Source organism: Schistocerca piceifrons, chromosome 1, assembly GCF_021461385.2.
Source record: "Schistocerca piceifrons isolate TAMUIC-IGC-003096 chromosome 1, iqSchPice1.1, whole genome shotgun sequence".
NCBI classification, from domain to species: Eukaryota; Metazoa; Arthropoda; class Insecta; order Orthoptera; family Acrididae; genus Schistocerca; species Schistocerca piceifrons.
The window spans coordinates 342,510,968-342,527,651 of record NC_060138.1 but is presented as its reverse complement, the minus strand read 5'-3'; the positions used below and the strand labels follow the sequence as shown (position 1 = coordinate 342,527,651).

The 16,684-nt window shown below is 41.9% G+C and overlaps 1 protein-coding gene across 2 annotated transcripts in view; it reads right to left on the bottom strand.

Annotated features, from left to right (window-relative positions):
- The window catches only part of LOC124784135 (ankyrin-3-like), a 98,514-nt gene extending 84,960 nt beyond the window's left edge, over window positions 1-13,554 (bottom strand). For both annotated transcript variants that reach the window (XM_047254077.1, XM_047254076.1), the window contains exon 1: window positions 13,299-13,554. The gene's annotated coding sequence lies outside the window, so the exon portion shown is untranslated. The remainder of the gene's footprint in view (window positions 1-13,298) is intronic.
- Between the last annotated feature and the right edge of the window lie 3,130 nt (window positions 13,555-16,684).

Sequence of the window (16,684 nt, the reverse complement as noted above, 5' to 3'; positions counted from 1 at the left end):
GCTTTCCCGCTCTTCTACTTTTTTATTCATTATTAAACCTACTCCCGCATTACCCTATTGGATTTTGTATTTATAACCCTGTATTCGCCTGACCAAAAGTTTTGTTCCTCCTGCCACCGAACTTCACTAATTCCCATTATATCTAACTTTAACCTATCCATTTTTCTAACCTGCCTACCCGATTAAGGGATCTGACATTCCATGCTCCTATCCGTAGAACGCCAGTTTTGTTTCTCCTGCTAACGACGTCCTTCTGAGTAGTCCCCGCCCGGGGATCCGAATGGGAGACTATTTTACCTCCGGAATAGTTTACCCAAGAGGACGCTGTCAACATTTAATCATACAGTAAAACTGCATCCCTCAGGAAAAATTACGGCTGTAGTTTCCCCTTGTTTTCAGCCGTTTGCAGTACCAGCACAGCAAGGCCGTTTTGGTTTATGTTACAAGGCCAGATCAGTCAATCATCCGGACTGTTGCCCCTGCAACTACTGAAAATGATGCTGCCCTTCTTCAATAACCACACGTTTGTCTGGCTTCTCAACAGATACTCCTCCGTTGTGGTTGTACCTACTGTACGGCTATCTGTATCGCTGAGGCACACAGCCTCCTCACCAACGGCAAGATCCACGGTTCATGGGGAGAGGTCAGAGTTATAGTGTGTGCAAAGTAATGTATACAACCCTGGCAATAAAATAATAACAGTTGGCAAATGGATGCCCATTTAAAACGCGTGATGAAGTTTCAAAAACGTTCCGGCGTCTTAAAAACCGATGTAGAATACAATTTCTGTTCAGTACTGCAGATCTTCTAAAACGATAGCAGTGAGAAAGAATTCGCTCTAGTTGTAGATGTATTTATCACGTTCATGATTTCTCGTTGGCTGTCTCGTTTGCTCAATTTTACATACCTGTAGCTGCTTCTGTATTCTTGGAGCACTGCTTCGTGGAATTCATTAGACGAACCTAATCTCCAAGGACGAAATAATGCTGTTTCACGTGACTTGACACAGCAGCACTGTCGGCTGAGGAAGAAGAATCAAGGCTGAGAGTGAAAGGCAAACACATACAGACAAGAACTGAGACGGACATGGCCTGGGCATTGACGCGTATCAGCAATATTGCTGGCAACACTACTACGGCCACACATTGCAGTAAAATAAGGCCTCCGGCTCTACTACTTGCCGAGCGGCGATTCTACATGCCGGGCCGGGATCGGACGGAGAGATTAAAGGACCTTTCCTCGACCTTTTCTGGATGCGAATTTTACTGGGTGCGAATTTCATGACACCGTGCTGCCACCCTGGCCAGGTCTTCAGTTCGCTTTGAGGGGTAAAACGTAAGAGGCATGAATTTTCCCTCGTCTCCCGGTCCTCTCAGGTATGAAAAAAGAAAAAAAAGCACGGGATTTGTAAAGTAAAGCAAAAGCTTGTGCTGAGTGGCTCACTGCTGTCTGCGAGGCAGTATGGCGAGAGATCTAGCATCGTGGAAGAGCGATCTAGCATCGTGGAAATCGTGGAACACGCGATCAGCATGTCCTAGTCGTTATTGACAGGGGATGAATCCTGATGATGCTGTTGTTCTTTTCGCCTCACATAGACTGAATGGCTCCTTGCCAGACCTTCCCATCTCAGAAAAATCTGAGAATGTACCAGGAATCGAACGTGGGGCCTTCCGCACGGAAGGTAGCGACGCTAGTATTTGCCTACTAGGGAGGCGGTCCACCGGGCCGGTTCGAGACCATTTCCCACAAGAGCGTCATATTATTTGGCGGCCCCTTCCCCACTGTTTTTCGCGAGTCAGTTAGTTGAGATTACTGTTTTCGTAACTTTTCAAGGAAGACATTACTGTTCTTTGTATTTTGGTCACTTTTTTCCGCACTGGGATATATACAAGTTGCATAGGTTAATTTCTGTCTTTAGCAACTGTAATAAAAGTCTTATTTACAGGAAAAAAACATCACGATAAGCAGAATATTACATCAATCATGTAACCACCCATAGGCCCAAAAGAAATCTGCCCTCAGGTATGTGAACCACAGATAAAACACAGTACCACTTAACAAAATTATAATAAGGAGTTGAACATAATTATTCAGATTGCAAAAAATAATGAATACCAAAAATCCCTAGTAATAAAACTGAACAAAAAAATCCAGAAAAATACACTCCTGGAAATGGAAAAAAGAACACATTGACACCGGTGTGTCAGATCCACCATACTTGCTCCGGACACTGCGAGAGGGATGTACAAGCAATGATCACACGCACGGCACAGCGGACACACCAGGAACCGCGGTGTTGGCCGTCGAATGGCGCTAGCTGCGCAGCATTTGTGCACCGCCGCCGTCAGTGTCAGCCAGTTTGCCGTGGCATACGGAGCTCCATCGCAGTCTTTAACACTGGTAGCATGCCGCGACAGCGTGGACGTGAACCGTATGTGCAGTTGACGGACTTTGAGCGAGGGCGTATAGTGGGCATGCGGGAGACCGGGTGGACGTACCGCCGAATTGCTCAACACGTGGGGCGTGAGGTCTCCACAGTATATCGATGTTGTCGCCAGTGGTCGGCGGAAGGTGCATGTGCCCGTCGACCTGGGACCGGGCCGCAGCGACCCACGGATGCACGCCAAGACCGTAGGATCCTACGCAGTGCCGTAGGGGACCACACCGCCACTTCCCAGCAAATTAGGGACACTGTTGCTCCTGGGGTATCGGCGAGGACCATTCGCAACCGTCTCCATGAAGCTGGGCTACGGTCCCGCACACCCTTAGGCCGTCTTCCGCTCACGCCCCAACATCGTGCAGCCCGCCTCCAGTGGTGTCGCGACAGGCGTGAATGGAGGGACGAATGGAGACGTGTCGTCTTCAGCGATGAGAGTCGCTTCTGCCTTGGTGCCAATGATGGTCGTATGCGTGTTTGGCGCCGTGCATGTGAGCGCCACAATCAGGACTGCATACGACCGAGGCACACAGGGCCAACACCCGGCATCATGGTGTGGGGAGCGATCTCCTACACTGGCCGTACACCACTGGTGATCGTCGAGGGGACACTGAATAGTGCACGGTACATCCAAACCGTCATCGAACCCATCGTTCTACCACTCCTAGACCGACAAGGGAACTTGCTGTTCCAACAGGACAATGCATGTCCGCATGTATCCCGTGCCACCCAACGTGCTCTAGAAGGTGTAAGTCAACTACCCTGGCCAGCAAGATCTCCGGATCTGTCCCCCATTGAGCATGTTTGGGACTGGATGAAGCGTCGTCTCACGCGGTCTGCACGTCCAGCACGAACGCTGGTCCAACTGAGGCGCCAGGTGGAAATGGCATGGCAAGCCGTTCCACAGGACTACATCCAGCATCTCTACGATCGTCTCCATGGGAGAATAGCAGCCTGCATTGCTGCGAAAGGTGGATATACACTGTACTAGTGCCGACATTGTGCATGCTCTGTTGCCTGTGTCTATGTGCCTGTGGTTCTGTCAGTGTGATCATGTGAGGTATCTGACCCCAGGAATGTGTCAATAAAGTTTCCCCTTCCTGGGACAATGAATTCACGGTGTTCTTATTTCAATTTCCAGGAGTGTATAAATACAAAACACCACAAAAATCCACAGACCCTTATCACCCGTAACAGACACATACACCAATGTCACCACCATTGCTCAAAAAGAGAACAACTTCGAAACCCAACAGACAAGCAGGTACACAATCATATATGGAAACAAATCAACACACAGAATTGGGAACATCCTCAAGCACCAAGGAATAAAAATAATGTACTAAAGCAACAACTCTATATAGAAATGTCCAAATATGGAAGATCGAACGGACATTTAGTAACTCCAGTGTAACAGCTGTCATGCTCTTTACATAGGAGAGCCAGGCAGAAATTAACACAAAAGAGCATGGAAATATGGCATTTGCAGAACACTTCCGGCAAGAAAACCATCACCCTAACACCACAGAAAAGGACATGAAAGTTGTTAGATTCAACAACAAGAAACTACTCCTCCACCTACAAGAAAACTTACAAATTCAAAAAGCAATAATAGAGAAGAAACACACAATAAATGACCAGACCAGCGTTAGCAACCAGGCGCTATAGAAACTAATAAAATATATTGCTGAGAAAGAACAAACCTCATAGACACAACAAAATAATATTACAAACTAGGCGATATCCTCACCCTAGATCATCCACCACCGTACCATAGCAACGCAGTAAATTACACACACAGTAGCTAGGAGTTGTTACCTCCGTTTAGAAACACACTTGTATACACACACACACACACACACACACACAAATAAACAAAAATAATTACCCACACTAAAAAAAAATAAAAAGTCTATTTCTTCTTTCCCCCTCTCACACACACGCGGAAGCACGCAGAGACAATCATCCCCACTTTAAAATAAAAAATACACATAAAAATAATATTATCTCTTTGGCGATTTACCTGGTAATAAATACGCAACCAGTCGCCAGATAAATCGCCAGTTAAAATCACAGTCACAGTTCGTCATCCGCAATGGATTAATGAAATGTACTGAAATGTAATCTCTCTCTCTCTCTCTCTCTCTCTCTCTCCACTTAGGAAATATAAACACGAACAGAGCGACAGTACAGGCTTCCACCACTATCAAAACAAAAGACAAATGCATCCCGGAAAAAGCACGGAATGGCGAGAGGACAGATACTTTACAACGCAGAAATTTTAATGTGTTAAGTGCAGTGAAAACGCTGTGTGCAGAACCTCGACACATTCACGTGGAAGCCGAACAAGAATGCAATAAACAACGTTAAAAACACGAGTAACGAAACCAATAAAAACCGCTCACAATTCTACGTGAAGCAAGCGAACTGTTAATGACCATAACAAAGAAAATTGTAAGAGAGAAAAACCCAAATTGCCACAATCACTGAAATGCTTTAAAATAAAGTGAAACCCTTCTAGTCTTAATACGATATTTAGTGCAGTTGCCAAAGAAATCAATTAACCTATACAATTTGAACATATTACTTTTACTTATTTGATTACAAACCTATCTTTCAATTGTAATAATAAAGAATTGCACTAATTAAATTCAATTTTTCTTACAAAATTCGTTAGTTTTTACAAACAAGAAACGAAGTTCACCAACAAGTAAATAAAATAAGTTCTTAACAGTACCAGCAACGATTCTACTCTTGAAAAGAGACTTGTAGCTGGCTGTAAGTTGTCGATCACCTAGGCTCATTGGATCGACATGCATGCGTCGCCGCGCATAAAAAAGGGATGTTCCGAAACTCATACCTCGAGCTTTATTGGTGATAAAATGACAGGGTCAGGTGTTCGGACGGCCCTTGGGGCACACAGGGCGGCTGACTCATTTAGCGTCAATTTTATAATAATATGTACACCACTGACCATTAAAATTGCTACACCAAGAATAAATGCAGATGATAAACGGATATTCATTGCACAAATATATTATACTAGAACTGACATGTGATTACATTTTCACGCAATTTGGGTGCATAGATCCTGAGAAATCAGTACCCAGAACAACCACCTCTGGCCGTAATAACGGCATTGATGCGCCTGGGCATTGAGTCAAACATAACTTGGATGGCGTGTACAGGTACAGCTGCCCATGCAGCTTCAACACGATACCACAGTTCATCAAGAGTAGTCACTGGCGTATTGTGACGAGCCAGTTGCTCGGCCACCATTGACCAGACGTTTTCAATTGGTGAGAGATCTGGAGAATGTGCTGGCAAGGGCAGCAGTCGAGCATTTTCTGTATCCGGAAAGGCCCGTACAGGACCTGAAACATGCGGTCGTGCATTATCCTGCTGAAATGTATGGTTTCACAGGGATCAGATGAAGGGTAGAGCCACGGGTTGTAACACATCTGAAATGTAACGCCCACTGTTCAAAGTGTCGTCAATGCGAACAAGAGTTGACCGAGACGTGTAACCAATGCCACCCCATACTATCACGCCAGTATGGCGATGACGAATACACGCTTCCAATGTGCGTTCACCGCGATGTCGCCAAACACGGGTGCAACCATCATGATGCTGCAAACAGAACCTGGATGACGTTTTGCTATTCGTGCACCCAGGTTCATCGTTGAGTACACCATCGCAGGCGCTCCTGTCTGTGATCCAGCGTCAAGGTTAACCGCAGACATGGTCTCCGAGCTGATAGTCCATGCTGCTGCAATCTCGACTGCTAGTGATACGAGGCCGTTGGGATCCAGCACGGCGTTCTGTATTACGCTCCTGAACCCACCGATTCCATATTCTGCGAACAGTCATTGGATCTCGACCAACGAGAGCAGCAATGTCGCGATACGATAAACCGCAATCGCGATAGGCTACAATCCGACCTTTATCAAAGTCCTCCTTATACGAGGCATCACAACAACGTTTCATCAGGCAACGCCGGTCAATTGCTATTTGTGTATGAGAAATCGGTTGGAAACTTTCCTCATGTCAGCACGCTGTAGGTGTCGCCACCGGCGCCAACCTTGTGTGAATGCTCTGAAAAGCTAATAATTTGCATATCACAGCATCTTCTTCCTGTCGGTTAAATTTCGCGTATGTAGTACGTCATCCTCGTGGTGTAGCAGTTTTAATGGCCAGTAGTGTATAATGGAGAAAAAACTAATTTTGAATTGGGTATATTATTTTTTACTGACTTTAATATAACTCTAATCAATGAGCTTATATTATCTGTCAGTCGTCTGGGCATAAAACATTTAATGAAAAGCAAATATAAACAAACAGCTAAAACTTAACTTTTCTTTTTTTGTCAGCACACTTTCCGGTACGATTAGCAAAATCTAGGTTTCTTGCAACTTCTTTTCTAACAGATAGTGAGGCCAAACTTGTGTGAGACATTGTAGACGGCAAGTAAGTTTTTATCAATTTCAGTTTGGAAAAACTGCGTTGGCCAATTGTAAGTCACTGGTGTTGTTAACAGAATACGCATCGTTATCCAATATTGAACCGTTCCAGTCAATCTTTATCAAGAGGCGTAATGAAATGAGCTATTACTTCATTTCAATCATTCGTTAATAACTTCAGAACTACTTCACTCGATGGTACAGGGTGCTCTCCTCCATGCACCGAATGTTGGTTTGCAGAGTATCTGTGTAGATGCAGATGAGGATGGATAAATGCCGTAAACGTCATCGCGCTACAAGTATCTACTAACTCAGAGCGTTTTTCAATAACATTTTCAGGCACCCTCAAAAAACAAAACTTTTTATAAAATGAATGTTTAAAGGTACTGCTTAAGTACTACAAACATTGAAGTATTGTGGTTATTCTTAGGGTTCCTCCCTTCCCCTCCCCTCCCGCCATAAAAAGCAGGCTCTGAGTGTCACTATCCCACAGGGTCAAAGTATGAATGTTCCACCTTTCCTCCCGCTTCGGCAAATAAAGCAAATTAGTTGGCTCTTTCTGCATTTGATGTGGTCTACTGCGTGTTTCATGGGACTAACGGAGGCGCCATTAGTAAATGAGCGGTTCCTCGGAAAACCCGTTTTTTTTATCTTCAGTAGGGACCACCTGCCTCAAACTACCTTCCTCAGCACCTTTAAAAATTTTCCCGGAAATTTTGGCATGCGAGCATACTCGGTTTCGTTATGCTGTGAGAGATGACAGTGGCAGTGGCAAAGAAACGGAAAATTAATAAATACTGGAAGATAGTAGAAAGCGATTGTGTTAGGAAAAGAGCGAAGGAGACAATGGCAGTGTGCTTGGATAAGAGCGAAGGTGACCGTGCCAGGGGGAATAAATAAAGAGAAAAAGAAAGTGGAAGCAGGTGAGAGGCAGTGATAACGAGAGACAGAGTATTTGACACAATAACAACGAAGAAGAGAGAGAGAGATGTAGCGAAAGTGAGTAACAACGGTAGAGAGGAAGGAATGAGATATTAGCAGAAAGAGAGAGCAAGAAGGAGACGGTGACAGTGATAAGAGATTTCAGCAGTAGGACAGAACGACATGGAATGTGGCTGTGATACAGGAGACAATGATAGAAAGATACAAAGAGATGATGACAATGAGTTGGGTTGAATGAGAGGAAAAGTGCAATGGGAGCAGATGGGTATCAGTGACTTACAGCAATGGACCAGTGCGTGTGAGTGAGTTACACAGTTAGGGGAGCTTGTGGGAGTCTGAGGTGGTTGCATGTTACAAAAAAGCGCGAATATGTTCACGTGCCAAAATCTTTGAAGGTGCTGAGAAAGGTAGGAGGAGGAAGCAGGCTTCCCACTTTGCTGTCAGTCTTTTAAATGAAAACGAACATATTCGCATTTTTTGTGGTCCGATAGGACATTTTTCCGCTGGTTTCTATACGCAGAAATACATCTTTACAAGCTTTTTCGCTTCTTATTGAGGATGACGTAAACATTTTCATAGCTTTAGCTTGTTTTTCATTTTCCTTTTATTCTTCTGCTATTGTTTTTCAACATTATGCACCAGACATTTTCTTCTTTTTAGAGATTTTTCGTAAGTTAATTCGTTGTTATGAATTCAGTGAAAGTACAGTGGAACTTCACAAAAGTGTTACTGGCCAAAACGTGACAATATACTAGTACGTAACAAGAGCACTATAGAAAACGACTCAACACTGTGGTTTGGAATCAAGCGTTGCTAGCACATTGTTTGCATGTTATTGTCAGCTATGCAGTGAGGAAGGAAAGGAGGTATGCTCCACAGCTGGCTAAGGAGCCTGATTTTGCCTCTATTTACGGTTTATTCCTCATTACCATGTATTATTGGCGAAATGCTCGTATTCTGCTGTGATGCGCAGTTGCGAATTACTAGTCAACTTACCCTGAGGTTAATAAAAATAGAATACGTCATGTGCCGAAATAGTATTGTATTCCAAGTTAAGGTAGTCTTTGGTGAAATTTAAGCCCATTTGGACTGGGATTTAATCGAAAAGTTTACTTTTCCAAGGCATAAACAGTAACACAAGAGGATGCCAGTCAGATTCGTAGGAAGAATCTCAAGAAAATATATTCCTTCCACGATAAAAGTGGATTATGAAATACTTGTTCGAGTACTGCTCATTATTCTGGGACCCTTACCCCGTTGCATTAATATACGAGATAGAGAGGATCCAACGAAGAGCGTCGCGTTTCGTCAGGGGATCGTTTCGTGGGCGCGAGAGCGTTATGGGGATAATCAACAAACTCCAGTAGCAGACGCTAGAGAGATGCTGCGTATCACGGAAAAGTTTACTATTGAATTTCTAAGAGAGTTCGTTCAGGGAAGAGTAGGAAAACATACTACTTCCGTCAAAAAACATCTCGCGGAATGACCACAACAAGAAAACTCGAGAAATTAGAGCTAATACAGAGATAATCATTCGTCCTACGTGCCATTCGCGAATGGAACAGGGATGAGGCGATCAGTTAGTAGTATCAGGACTCCCCGCTGCGGTGTATTGATGTAGGTATGTACTAACTTCGACAATATTTCATACTGAATTACCTCAAAAACGACACGTTTGCAGATCCATGTTTGCTGGAGCGATTTTGCTTCTATTATTGTATTCTTTCACCCGAGTCAGTTTTCGCTACTAATTCTAACACACCAATGTATACAATGGCTGCACTTCCGCCTCTGGTGTCCCTCTCAGCTTGGCGCCCCTGTCGGCCGCTTGGGCCTTAAACCGGCCCTGCTTTTACGTTGGAAATAATACCATAAATATCTTCGATGCCGAATTAAACGCGAGCGCGCCGTGCACTTCGTAACGGAATGCACTCCCTGTGCAAGGCCGCTCGCTGTAGTCCAACGTCCACCAAAGAAGCTGCCTGCAAGGTCACGTACTGCCCCCTCCTCTTTCGCGGCGCTCATATCAGTTCCCCGCCTACAGCTGACGCACTCATGTCCACGAGGGATCTAGCAAGTAACAACTTGTCAGTACAGCCGCGCAAACACACTTCCCTCGCTCTCGCTACTTCTTCTGAAATTACCAACAAACCCCTGATTCTTTAAAGAATCGAACTCACATCTTTAAAGCAGCATCAAACGCCCGAATACTTGACAAATGAGTTAATATGTTAAATATTTGACTAAGCATGTAAGCAATGAAACGTTTAGAGAAGTTTTGAAATTATATAGAATTTGACATAAAACGACAATTTGGGGTCCGATCATATAATTTACATGGTTACTGTGGTTTCACAAAGTTTCGGCTATGCATCAGCCTTCCTCAGAATCCACAATAAAAGTAAAAGAAAATACATTACTAGCTACTACATTAAGAAATTAAAAACGAAGAACAAAAATCATACTGTGAACACGATATAGGCTACCTCCCATTCAGCTGCTCCGTACAAAATCATAACCATATAAAAATAACACTTGTCAAAATTGCCACGCCGGCTTCAAACGGTTATTGACCTATAACTACTTTGTATAATTATCCGTACGTTAAGCGTGCATCAAGGACTTCTAGGACAGCTTCGCATCCTATATATAGCGCTCACAGCATGCTTGGCAAGTTTAACTATTTTATTTTTACATCGTTACGATTTGTTGCAGTGCAGTAGAACGAATAGTATACGGTGTTAACGTGTTCACATTGTGATTTCTCTCCTCTGTTTCTAATCTCTTAATGTAATAGCTAGTAATTCATTCTATGTTACTTCTATTGTAGATTCTGAAGATTGCTCTCGTTTAGCAAAAACCAGCAATTCTGTTCAAAGAATTCTACGATCAAGACAGTTTAAATAAAAGATTACATTTGAGATTGTGCTTTGAGTTCGTTGGAAGCCACAAAGTGCTCTCATTTTAAAGACTGGATGACTATGAACTGAGTAATTTATGCTTAATTCTCACCAAATGCTAGTATTTCACGCATCTCAATGCTTATGACAACGTATCTCCTGAAATATTTCTCGTAGAGTGACATAATTTTGCTGTTTCATTCAGCGGTATATGCGTAAACTGTCTGCAAACTGTTACAAATACAGGCAGTAGTAAAGACAAAATAAATTAAAACTTCTTGCCTGAATCTGAAGTTTTACCAGACGAACCGGGTAAATGTAATAAGTGAAACTTTTTTCCCTTAATCATTGTACGAGGGATGTCAGCGAGAAACAGTTTCCTAAAGGTTTGAAATTATGTGTAAAGTTTGTTGGAAGTCACTAAGCGCTCTCATCCTCAAATCCTGTATGAATGAGATCCTCGTATTTTCGTGCCGTCCGTTATGCTGCCCCAAGACAAATACTTGTCTTACTGTGTTAACCATTTAATATAATGTTACACATGTTAATGATTAGATTATGACTCAGTTTAAATTCGGGCAATAATTGCGTAGCAGTTAAATCCCATAAGATTTCGCACACATTTGAGCAATAACTGCGCGAAATATCGAAAATGGAATTTTTGTTGCCCTCAACTGGTACCGGGTTCCGGAATTGCATTTTAGTAAGTATACTGCACATTAGTGAGCGATGTGAGGAATTACTTTACGCACTAGACTGCTATTTGGGAGTTCAGGCGTTACTCAGAAATCCCCGTCCAGTGCAAGACAATGACACCTGAATGCTAAAATCATTTCTTCAACAAGAACACCAATCTATTCTTCTCTCCCTGCCCTGTTGACTAAGTTCTCGATCGCTATTTCTCTCGATGCCGACGGGCATTAAACGCCAGTCATTATATTCCTCGAGTCTGATGGGGAATAACGAAGAGTCTTAGTTAACAAAATTAGTTTTAAGATCTCGTTTACGTAGAATGTTTACAAGCTACATTTCTTGAAACATTTCTTGAAATGTAACATCCGTAAACAGCTGCTTTCGAAGCATGGCTGTTTTCGCAGTTTGCAGTGGCAATAAACTCGTGATAAATAGCAATACTGTAACGGTAATATTGAGGTCTGTGTGCAACTAAATAAGTGCAGATTTTGTGCTACCCAAGGCCGACATCAAGCCCAAACGACACAAGCATCCGCTTGGGGCGCCCCTAACACAAAATTTGCACACAGAATGCGTCATAACCAATGGCGAAAATAACACATTTCCGCGCTTACTAGATTCAGATTATCTTTAAAGGTCTTACTAAACGCTCACAGAACTGCAACTACTTTGTGACGGAGGGAGGAAATAGGAGGAGAGCGGTGGCAAAATCATATGTCGCTAGTGTGGAAAAATGGACGGGGATGTGGCACTAAACGATGTATCGCATATGTAGAAAAATGTTCTCTAATGGCCCTGATTCTATCATAATCCTCTCGACACAGTTAATTATGAGGTGTACAATGCCCAGTGTACTACTCCTGCACAACAGGCGCTACTGAAGATAGGCTGCTATCATCAATGTCACACGCACTTGTCACGGCACAGCAGGGCACACTAATTACATCTACACTTCTCCATTATGCAACTGCCACCATGGTGGAAATATTAAAATGCTATTTGTAGGCTGTGCCCAAAAAGATTATACACCGCTGAAAACAGAACACCAGCTTCATCAGCAGAACACCATGTGCACACACGGTGCACAATCAACATAAACATTGCCATTAAAGCTACTTCAAAATGAATTGTGGCGAATCGTGTGTAGCAGAATATCAAATGTATTTAATCAGTGCACATAGGTGTTAACCTCAACATTGTAACCAATGTAGCATCACTAGCACCTTTTTAGCATGTGTTTAGTAAAAATGTGTAGACAATAACATAGAAAATGATTTTGATGGCACCTATATAGCACGTGTAATTCTCAAAGATAAATAAATCTGTTGTGGTCTATTTCATGTCGTAAATACAAAGTAGGTGAAATTTTGACAGATGACAGCAGCCACTCACAACAATTCATTAAAACGAGCTTGAATTAGAGAACGCATTTAACATTGTTTGAAGAAGGTTATAGCCGAAGAAATCGCTACATCGACTAAAATGACGTGTGCACAAACATTAAATGCACAAGAAATTCTGCACCGCATTTCTCCTTTAAAAATCCATTGAGTTCCGTCCATTGGGTAGTTTAGAGGTTTGAGCCAATGAAAATAATTCAACATTACACTAAAGCTTGTCGACGAATAGATAATCACACAGAAAGTTACATGAATATGGCTAATGAACCCTGGGACTGTGCCTGATTTTTAGCTCCGTGACGTTACTTTATCAAAAACAAAATAACACCGTTGTTATTGGCTTACCTTCGTACGTTGACTTCCTACAGTGTACCTTTGCCAATAAATTAAAACTCATTACATCAAAATAGCTCTGTGACGAAGCGTTACTTCATCAATAACAAAGAAACAGTTCTTATTGGCTTACCTTTGTCCGTTGATTTTCTACACCGAGCCTTTGCCGATTACTTACACGTCACTACAGGCAAAAGTACGAGTATATACTTCGTTCTTATGTATGATTTAACTTCACGTATCTGAACTCTCGCCTGCGAGAGAAATGATCTCAGATACAGCTTAGTTATTTGAGCAGTATCCCGCACGCACACTCACAATACATGAGTTTTGCGGAATTTCCTCCGCTGCGCAGTTTGACAAGCAACACAAGAGCGGCGTACGGAGCTGCCAACGCTTGAAACCTCACCGGTGGCGTTAGCTTACCAGCAATACAGTTGGTACGACTGCAGCGTTGCCTTCCTGCGCTCGAGACTTTATCGCTTTCACGAACGAGCATTGCATTTGGACAAGGTGGTGTACACTCATTGTTTCAGTTGTCATGCTCCATATGATTCGTACCTATGGCTACAAAACGATGGCGTAATATGACTGAATGGAATAAATCACCCATGGCGTCTTCAATAAACGCATGAGTTTATGTATTAATACAATAACGATACTACAGCCTACTTCTTAAGCAATGGAATATGAATTTTTCTTGCCATTTTAAGCCGCAGTTCTCTGTAACGTTCTTCTCATTTTTAAGAAATCTTGTTGTTGGAGGTAACCTTAAATTTCACCAGGATCGGAGTGATTTACTTCTTACTGACTGCACCAATGTTTGAGAAATTACTAGACGTAACTATCTAGTGAACTGGAGCAATGGTTACGATACTTTCGTGCATGTGTTAATAATCAATATTTTCTCACAAATTCGGGCTACAAACGAACTGTTTTATGCCTACAGAAAGATGGTACATGCATGCAGCAGAGTATTTAAAATAGCAAGCCTACAGAAAGCTATTTCATACAGTGATATTTCAGGTACGGTAGCTGATGATTCTTTTAGGAAATAAGATCAAAATGCGGCTATCATAAATATGCACAGCAAATTTTTGTTGGACAAGAGAGCTGAGGCTAAACTCAGTGGACTATTATCAAGCTTTATTAAGTGAATTTTTAGGTATCCTATGTAATACCAAAGAATAAACACTATTAAATATACTGAACTTTCTTTTATTTATCACAGTATAACTTCCTTCATATCACATACAATAACCATACATCACAGAACAGTATCCCAAAGAACTCAGCACTTATACATAGATATCAAATTGTATTCTAAGTTCATAACTCGATTCAAATCGATTTCGCCACAAAATATATATCACATATACAATGGTTTTTCACAAATCATGTAAACTTTAAAACAGCAATAATTCCACAAAATGTAAATAATTAGTTCCAGTGGAGTCCACCCATGTGATAAATTTCTTCTATGATACATAAATCTGCAGTTCAATTGTTTATCATTACGATTAAAACATCCTTTTACTTTATATTGTTTACTACTATGTAGTTTAGAGTGTGTTGACATTCTCAGGTGTCAACAAAGCATATCATATTTAACATAATTAAAATATTTGGTTTAAAGTAACGACAGATCGTTTAGCCTGTAGAAAACAAGAGAACTTACAAACTTGGCTACAATCAAAAACTGCACTGCGCCACCCTACAGACTCGACCATCCTCGTAGACACAGAAAAAAACAACAAAAAAACAAAAAAAAAACGGTTAGACACTGCATAGGCACAGTAACACGTAAGGGGAGAGCAACGTCACACAGCAGAAAGCAAAATCTTAGTTTTGCTAATTCGCTTACTTTTTAGTTATAATTTTGATTATACAAGAACTCAGTCCATCGGATTTACTCGTCGTGGAAGGAATTGATAGACTAACTTAAGTCCCCACATTTGAAAAAAATTGATACTTTTAACACACTGCACTTGTCATACCCGACCAGTGCTTAGACGGAGCGCCAGAGATCTTTCGGAGGGTTGGATCTAAACTCTTAGCTTCACCTATTAATTGATCAACAATCAAAATAGAAATAATCTGTGTGTCGACCCCTCCCACTATTATATCAATGCTCTTCAGACGATAAACTTCATTTCACATTCCCACAGAAAACACTACCAATTCTACACACAGGACACAGCATACAAAACTTTCTTGGACTACCGAAAATATTAAACATAATTTTAAACAAATTATTTCTAAATAACTAATTTGAAGTATAAAATTCATTACCAGGTGCCCTGTGGCATCGATAAAAGCCGAGCCTATACCGATCCACTCAAAGACAGCTTCTTCTGGTAAGCACGTGGTCTTCCACTTTGTATTTCAAATTCTTTAATCTTTCTCTTCTTATATTGCGACACCATGAGTATATTCCACCTTCTTGACAAGTTCCAGATACTCCTAACTTTGCCATGTCTAATTCGTTCTTTTCTTCTTACGCAACCATTTCTTTTCGCTAGAATATAGGGCTAATACACTTGAAAATAATGCACTGCTAATTCTGTTGTATCCTATTTCCTTGCCGACTAGGTACTCAGTAATTTTAAATTTAGAACTCTCTGATACACCGTCATGAGGTTTCTTCACATTATTTTTTGTCGCATTACTTATTGTTATTGTAGAAACCTCTTCCAGTGCTGGCTTAGGTATCTCTCATATTTAATTTTATTCTGCCTACAGAATACCTCCTTATGTCGCTTACATGGTATGTGCCTAATTTATTGATCGTGATTTCATTAAAACCTCCGAAATGTACATTGTTTCAATCTGATCATTTACATCTCGCCTAAGCAAACGTATCGACTTTTCCTGGGACTCCTTAAGTGCACCCTCTACTGACAATACATTACTATTAACTGCTTCATATTTATAATTCAAAATAGAAATTTCATTTTGTAATTCTTCCTGTCTATCTCTGATCTCCTTCTTTAAATCACGTCTCAATTACTCCCTGTCATGTTTAGCTTCGTCCAGCACCTTCAGACCCCCTGCTATCTTATCACTAAGCTTATTTATACGAAGGTTGGAACTTAAATAGTGGCAACTATTTATTCACAACTGATACACAAGAGTTACATGTTTGCGCCTGTTACTGTCCAGCTTTGTGTAGAACCCGTTGCTAGCGATGTGGAAGGCGTAGTATACCGTTAGCAGAGCCTGTTCTGTTGATGGTGCGAATGGAGCGGTCTGCTGCCTGTCGAATCACTGAAACAGTTCTGAAGCGAATGCCACGAAGTGGTTCCTTCATCTTCGGAATCAAATCAAAGTCAGCCCGCGCACTGTCGTGCATAATGATGGGTGGGTTGCGCAGAAAGTATCTCCGCTTCTTTTGCAAAGCTGGTTGCAGGTGATGCTCCAAAAACGAACAGTAGTACTGTGCATTGATGGACTGCCGTGGAGGAACGTAATGCGTTAGGATAACACCATCACAGTCGTACACGAGAATCGCCATAACTT